We start from the raw sequence: 8,794 nt of genomic DNA on the forward strand, positions 1-8,794 counted from the left end.
TTATTGTGAAAAAGGTGGGATCACAGGGTAGTTATTGTGGGTAACATGAGAGCACTGGTCAATTATTGTGGGTAAGATGAGACGATATGTCTGTTACTGTGGGTAACATGAGATAACAGGGCAGTTATTGTGGGTAACAGGAGATTACAGGGCAGGTATTGTGGGTAACAGGAGATGACAGGTCAGCTATTGTGGGTAACAGGAGATGACAGGTCAGCTATTGTGGGTAACAGGAGATGACAGGTAGCTATTGTGGGTAACAGGAGAGCACTGGTCAATTCTTGTGGGTAACATGAGATCACAGGTCAGTTATTGTTAGAAAGGTTAGATAACAGGGTAGTTATTGTGGGTAACATGAGAGCACTGGTCAATTCTTGTGGGTAACATGAGATCACAGGTCAGTTATTGTGAGAAAGGTGAGATAACAGGGTAGTTATTGTGGGTAACAGGAGATTACAGGGCAGGTATTGTGGGTAACAGGAGATGACAGGTCAGCTATTGTGGGTAACAGGAGATGACAGGTAGCTAGTGTGGGTAACATGAGACCACTGATCAGTTATTGTGGGTAACACAAGATCACAGGTCAGTTCTTGTGATTGAGATGATATCACTGGTCAGTTATTATGGGAAACAGAAGATGACTTATACATGGCCAGTATTGAGATGTCACAACAGGTAACAAATGTCTTAGTAAAAACAAAAACAAACCTTGAGCCTTTATGGCATGTGCAGACATGTAAGAGTTTGGGTCTCCAATTCCATACAGCCGCCAGTCATTGTTAAGCTCAGAGTACTCAAACCTAAAACAACACAACGCTATTTCATAAACATTGTTACCTACCCTGTCTTTAAATATTGTACTATATTTTTTTTATTTGTTCTTGAGGTTACCTGATCAGTATCTGACCTACATTTTTCCCTTTGTGTACATTACAGCCTGCACTCTAATTCAATCAAGCATTCTTGAGATTTTGATATTTATGAGTTTAGTGTCAGTGTACATAGAGTCCACATTCTGGAAATATGTATCGGTGTTGTAAATATGCTTTACGATCAAATCTTCCAGAATTTTCTTTACATTACTGTTTAAATATGAGCAACGGAGTTGTGAAGCTCGCAGTCATTTACTCAAGTCCACTTGAGAGCAGTCATATTTACTTCATATTTCCACTTGAAGGATTTTACGGGGTTTGGAGATATCAGCTTTCACATTTGACATTTGTCATTTGTACTCCATTAAGCACTTTGTGAGCTAGTGTTTTGCCAATAGTTAATTTTTTGAGACATTTATTTTGGAGATTGTCTAGCTCCTTGTCTATATGTGTCATTACTTCCTTTTCATCCCAGTTTACCCTGAAAACGACTTTGTGTACATTTACGAGGAGTGAAACATACATTGCCAGCTCAGCATCACGAACTGTCACATTACTGTCAACCCGTCCGCCCTGAGAAGTTACACATTCACAGGCAGTTGGGGATCAACCATCATCAGCGTGCCGTGACCTGCAGCTTGTCACTTATCGGACTCTCATCCTTCGACTGGAGAATCCCTCTTAACTGTGGATTCTACATTTACGTGGACTGATTCCCCTTTGGAAGCTGGAATACTGCCATTAGTAAGAGACCATATATTTTGTAATTATTTGTATTGTTTTGTGTATTATTGTCAGTTGTATTATTTGTCTATTTTGTTCAAGTGTGGAACTTCAAACATCTTTGTGTTTCTTTGCATGATCTTGTTTAAGGCCTATTTCTGATCTGAGAGTTAAACAAGTCAGTTGTTTCTCATCTTTACTCTCCGATAGTGGTACCCATACAACATCAACATAATTATGTAAGCCTGATCTGATATATGAATCTGTCCTTGTTGTACCTTACAGGATATGTCATACTGAAAACTGCAACCCTGTAAATGTTGTGCAGATCAATAAAGCCCCTCACTCCCCCTCTCATATATACACTCACATATACAATGTTGGCTCAGTATGCAATACATTTATACATGTATATACAGTATGAGATTAGACTGTGAACCTTCTCCATTCTCTCCTGATTCCAACTTCCTTCCCGGTCTATTATTGAACTAATAATTTACACTTCGCAGTTTGTTCATTTTCTTGGAGATGCTACATTGACTCGTATCAACATTTTCAAATCACCATGAAATTTACAATGCTAACTGTCAATTTCAAAGGTGCTTCTGTCTGACCCAACAAATTATAAAGCTACTTTAAAATCAACAAAGTATACATAAAGGTATTGTAGTATTAAGGTACTTTGACAGTCAAAACAACTGAGAAATCAAACCTAACATCATAATGATAGGCTACCTGACAACATCACGCATAGACCGTAAGAATTCCTCGACAGATGTGAACCCATGTGCGCGGTAGGGCACAGGCTCCTCCAACAGGCACTTGTAATCATGTGGGAATTTGGACAACAGTACCCCATCAATCTTAGACAGGAGTACGGCTCTCACAGATTTCTTCACTGCTGTGGGCACCTCTTTATCACCAGTCTGCGCCATCTTCACGTCTGTAGTCTCATGTCAACATTCTTCTTGTCAAACATAACTGCAAAAGAAACAAGCAGGTAGTATCTGAGCATCATGGGAAATTTATGAAATTATTACTTAATCTAAATGGAGTTTTCATGCCAAAGAGAATCATCTACTAACTGTGTAGAAAGCTGCATTAATCAATCAATTCTGACAATCACATGAAATCTATGCTTATTAATACGGCAATAATTTAGCCTTGCTGCAATTAAAACATCTAGTAATTTCGTATTTTGGAGCTGAACTGATTTGTGGCAAGCACATGACAGTGTTTTCACCTAGCTTCTGATAACAAAAGTTAATGTAATGACTTGGGGAAATGGGGAGTATCTGTGGTGACCGAATGCGGCCTACATGTATTTCCTAGACACTAACCAGTGCATATTCCAACTTTATTAACACAAAATAGTAACTATTCCTGATTTCTTAAATGATCAGTGAAATGGCTGCATTTTCAGATATGACTGATAGGCTGAAAATATGAAGACGGTTTCTTCATACTAATGTCCGGTGATGTTTGAGTTACGATATTTAGATATTTTGAGTTTTAAATTTACCAGAAAACTTTGGTCTTGGCAGCCAATGATCAACTGCTTTGATTTATCAGGTAAATGAATGTACAATTTGTTCAAGTTTAAGCCAATAAGCCAAATAGACAGATACCAACTTTGTTATTTTATTTTATTCATGTTTTGAGACTGTCACATGCTTCGTGAGGTGGATCTTAGTTCCAGGTGGGCAAATCGCTAAACGTTACATTGCTGTCCTATGGCAGCTGAACAGCAGTGGAGCAATGACTTGGTGAACTAAACTGAAGTGATAACATGTTAATCAGTAGTTCATCCAGATGGATAAAATTCTGACATTCATCGTCACACTGAGTTCATCACCTCCTCGGGAACAAACTGCACATTCTAACTCGAAGGGGCTGATTTCAATGCAGTCTGTACTGACAGAACCCAAACTTAGCTGCACTAAAAATACATGTCAATTTTTATGCCTTTCTGTTTTAAATTACGAAGACTGAAGTTGTTCTTGCAAACGGCAATGAAAATATAATAGCTTTATTGAGGATTTCAATGCCAATACTAAGTTGCATTTTAAATGCAGAAGTAGATCATGTGACACTTCAAAATTGCTGTCTACGGCGAGGCACTCAGTACAGCCCAAGTTCTAGAAGTTAGTGTGGCCACAAGTCAGCCAGTGAATTCGCTCCCCTGGTGTGTATAATGAATCAAGAGGACACCTGCAATAAGTTGGAAGGAGATGGGAGTATTGCACTATGCCTCATATTTTTTGAGAGGCGTTGATGGACTCAGTGTTATCATCCCAGAAGGACAGTTTCCCAATAGGTCACTATCCCAGGGCCATTATCCCATTAGGACATAATCTCAGGAGGACATTAACCCAGAGGCTTACTATCCCAGTAAGACATTAACCCAGGGGGTCACTATTCCAGTAGGACATAATCCCAGGGAGGACATAATCCCAGGACAATAACCCAGGGGAGCACTATCCCAGTAGGACATAATCCCTGGAAGGCATTAACCCAGGGGGTCACTATCCCAGTAGGACATAATCCCCGGGGGACATTAACCCAGGGGGTCACTATCCCAGTAGGACATAATCCCAGGAGGACAGTAACCCAGGGGGTCACTATCCCAGTAGGACATAATCCCAGGGGGACATAATCCCAGGGGGACATTAACCCAGAGGCTCACTATCCCGGTAGGACATAATCCCAGGAGGACATTAACCCAGGGGGTCACTATCCCGGTAGGACATAATCCCAGTAGGACATAATCCCAGTAGGACTTAATCCCAGGAGGACATTAACCCAGGGGGGTCACTATCCCCGTAGGACATAATCCCAGGAGGACATTCTCAGAGGCTCACTATCCCAGTAGGACATAATCCCGGGAGGACAAAAACCCTGGGGGTCACTATCCCAGTAGGACATATTCCTGGGAGGACATTAACCCAGGGGGTCATTATTTCAGTCCAGTGTTTTAACAAATGATCATGTATGAAACTGTTCCCCTGGTGTAATGATCTACATCCATATTAACTGATAAAAGATCAAGAATAAGACAACGATATACAGTTGTTTTACATTTATTCTGGTCTTGTAAAATTGCTGTGAAGAGAAAATCAGCACATATTTTGTGCAAATATTATCGTCATGATACATCATAAAAGAAAGCACTGTCGCTAGAAAAATAGATTAAATGTCAATGTCTTCATGTCAATATAAATTCAAATCTAAGCCCATAGGCATTGTAAAATACAGCATTTAGTGTTTCAGCAATGGTCCACATCCCATCTCTGCACTCAGAACAAACCCGATGAAGTCGCCCCTGTAAAACTCTGGCTGATCGTTTTACTCTTTTTCTGAGCAAATGTCCTACAGAGTGTTGCATGATCGCAGTCAGTGCCAATGCCACATCCCTCCTTTGGGAAACTATTGAAGTCCAAATGGAGGGATGTGCATGTCCCACATGTGGTGAAAATACAAAATTCCATGCTTCACATACATGTAGAATGTTCGTCCTGGACTCTCCATCCAATGTTCTATCACTGACATTCCCCTACTAGGGGGAAAGATGGAGGGACATGGTGGAATATCACCTCTTAACTGTTCCATTCCTTGCTGGGCCTCATCTTGTGGAAGGAAGGCCACAGAAACACTCCTCTTCTCACCTGTCTAACATTTCTCTTCATGGCAGAGATATTTCCCATCCTTGTTCTGACAGTGTCAGGCGCTGTCCTGATGGCCTTGACAACAATTCCTATTGGTTTCCCCATGGAAGTCTTTGATTTTTTTTCGGATTTTGCTTTTCATTTTTTCCACTTGTACTCGAGGGGGATCTGGGTCGTGATTATGGTCAGTTATGACTGTCACTTCTGTTATATTTGGTTCAGTTGTAGCTGTGCCCTGCTTAATAATGCCTTTCGTTTGCTGCATTCCCATCTAATCTTGCTAGTTTCTTGCAGTTTTTTTAGTGTCAGTGAAACCATGGTTACACAATTCCTCACCTCCATAGTTGTTATAACCTCCATAATGCAGACACAATTAATGCATCTCAAATTTACAACGATATATATACATTGGTAGAAGATGGCACATTTCACTCACCCCTCACTCATGATTATTTTGATGCTGACAATTTTTTCTCAATATGGCATCTCTTTGTTATCAACCTCTTTATTATCCATCTCTTAAGAAAGTGTGAAGATAACCCCTCTTACAAGTGCTCAGAATGTTCAGTTAACTCTTATTCAATATTAATTTATATTTTAACTTCTCCTCATCTCTATTGATCTTTAATCAACCTATAAACTGCTAACTGGTCTGAACCTGCTCTCTGGCTAGTCACCTTCTTGGGAGATGGGGTAAGGATAGGAAGTGGGTAAAACACCTGTGATGTGTTAGCAAAAAAACAGCAAAGGCCTTTAAATAACAGAACTGGATAATTTCAAAGCATTGAGTTAATGTCAAATAACAATATTTGCAACCATTTACTTTACAAAATGTATATTCAGGTTTATTAAGTTCAGTTTAATAAGATTTTGTTTTATATAAAGTGTTTAAAATAAAATCAAATAAAACACAAACGATTTTAAACAATATTTTGGTTCAAAAGTATAACAGTATCCCATTATTATAAAATGTCTAAATATATCTATATAAATACGTTCAGATTAAATCAAATCAGAAATACTGTAAACGCCTTTTTATGCGAGTGGTATTAACATTCGCGGATTTCACGGAAATGAAAATAAGTGCCATCAAATATAAAACCCATGTAAGTAATTTATTAATGTAGCATGCGTTACAGTTATAAATTCGTTAACAAGCACTACAGTTCTAATACTTTTTCAAACTCGTTAATTAGAGATACCTAATTAGAATGTATTCCGGCTTTCACAAGTCCTGCTTAATTGATTGTCAGTTAATCTTGCTTTCAAGGAGGCTTAGCTCCGTCTAAGTATCGCCACATTGCGACGTTGTTGTTGTTGTTGATTTATTACGGTATACTGGGAAGATGTCCACCTGGGATATTGACATACTGGGATAATGACCAGGTAGTGTAGTGAAGCAATAACTTAAGCGAAATAACCAACAAAAAATTAAAAATCACAGCACGTGTGCAACTTACTGAAATGAAGGACAGTAACTTATGGTGTGCGTAAATCTGCAGGACACCGCAAAATACATTTTTAAAAACTGAGACTTTCAATTTCATTTTGACCACTTGTCGAACCACAGTCCACAGTGACACGGTGTAGAATAAATAGCCTGTGCCTTTTTCCAGGTTTAAAAAGTAAACAAATTATAAATGCTAGGGATACTGTCTGTTTTAAATGTCTTTCGATATAACTTATGCTGAGCTTGAACGCGTATGCGCGCCTGCACAAATAAACCTCGAAACAACAAGAACAACAACAACACATTGTTGTCAACATCGCAAGGTAGAATGTAGAAGTGCATCTAGAACGCATTAATGAGACAGACAGTGCGGTGCAAGCAAGATATATCTAAAACATCCAAGAGCACATTACCTTCAACTTAAACCGCGAAACATGTCTTTACTTTAGGTAATCACCCTACCCTGCCGTCGGTTTTCTGTATCAAGAGTTATTCACCCTTAGCATGAACCAATCAAAATACAGCAGTAGAGAACGAGAAGTTTGTTGGACTACCTGGTAGGCGTACACATGTTTATGTGAACGGCACGGATACCAATGTTCCTTTATTTACTTGGCCACAGACCACATTAAAGACTTACAAATTGTCGTTCAGAACCACTTATCAGCTAAAAAATCCTATTTGACCAAATCGATAAAACAGGCCTTTAATGGGCAAGAATCTTTTTTTTTATACATATTTGATATTTTTATTGATCATTTTTTTTTTACAGATTTTCAACCTGATTCATTTGTACAGACAGAAGTACATATTTAAATGAGAGATTGTTAGATACAATCTACTCACAAAGTCTTCAGTAACTGTTGAAACAGACTATCACACACAAAAGCACAATGATGTGTAAAGTTTTCACTAACTAAACTTAACTATTGAATTGCAGATGATAGGATGACCAAAAATTTATAAATCTGTCTTGTTCCTCTCTTAGAAAACTAATGTGCCTTTCATTTTCATACACACTTTGCATTTCTTTCTTTACGACTTCCATTGTCGGCAGCTGACCTCTAACTTTCAACGTGTACATTGCGTTTTTTACACACATAATAAGTACATTTAAAGGCCGATAACTTATCTGTTTGAAACCAAGTAGGCCTAACACATTCGAACAATCTAGTATTGCAACTTCCTTCAACCAAACTTGGAATTCTTTCCATACGTTGTAAACATATTTACAGTCCCATAAAAGATGGCAAAATCACCAGTACATCTAAAAACCATATTGATGAGGCTTCACCAATCTTCTTTTGATAAACTAACATTCAATTCCTCCTCCCACTTTCGATTTGCTCTGTTCTTAACAAAACTATACTTAGTAATGTATGGGTAATAGAGTTTACAGCCCTTAGAAACGTTAGCAAACAGGGCTGTTTTAGTTGGTATAAGAGGCAACGGCAAAGGAGAGGAGATACTGTTCCAATCCACAGTATTACTAGCAGATTTGATTGCAGAAATGACACTTTGATATTCTAAATAGTTTGTACTGCATTCATATTTTTCATTAAATTCTGTAACATTTAGGAATTTCCCGTTACTGTTCAATAGGTCGTTGACATGCTTATTGGGTTAATAAATAATGATGTAAATTGGATTTTATACCTTTAATATTATTGTATTCTCGAAGCATGTAACTTTAGAATTTGTGCACAGATGATGAAAACATACGGAGAGAGGGGGTCCCCCTAGCGACAGCCCCGTCCTTCATAAAAGAATCCAGTGGAGAATCCATTGACCAGCACGCATGATCTACTCTGTGAATATGGGTTCTACCGAATAAAGGACTCCCTACAATTAAAAAACCTGAACACTTTCAGTATATCATTCCAATCTAATGTATCAAAAGCTTTTTCAAAATCTATTGTTACTAACATTCCAGGGGGATTATTAACCCCTGCAAAATGGATGATATCATATACTAATTGGGTGCTTTCGCCTATACTGCGTCCAGCCCTAAAGCCTTTCTGATTTTCATTAATTAAAGTTGACAACAGTGGTTTTAAACGATCCGTGATCGCCGCAGAAGCAAT

This window comes from Liolophura sinensis, chromosome 8, assembly GCF_032854445.1.
Source record: "Liolophura sinensis isolate JHLJ2023 chromosome 8, CUHK_Ljap_v2, whole genome shotgun sequence".
In the NCBI taxonomy this organism is placed as follows: domain Eukaryota; kingdom Metazoa; phylum Mollusca; class Polyplacophora; order Chitonida; family Chitonidae; genus Liolophura; species Liolophura sinensis.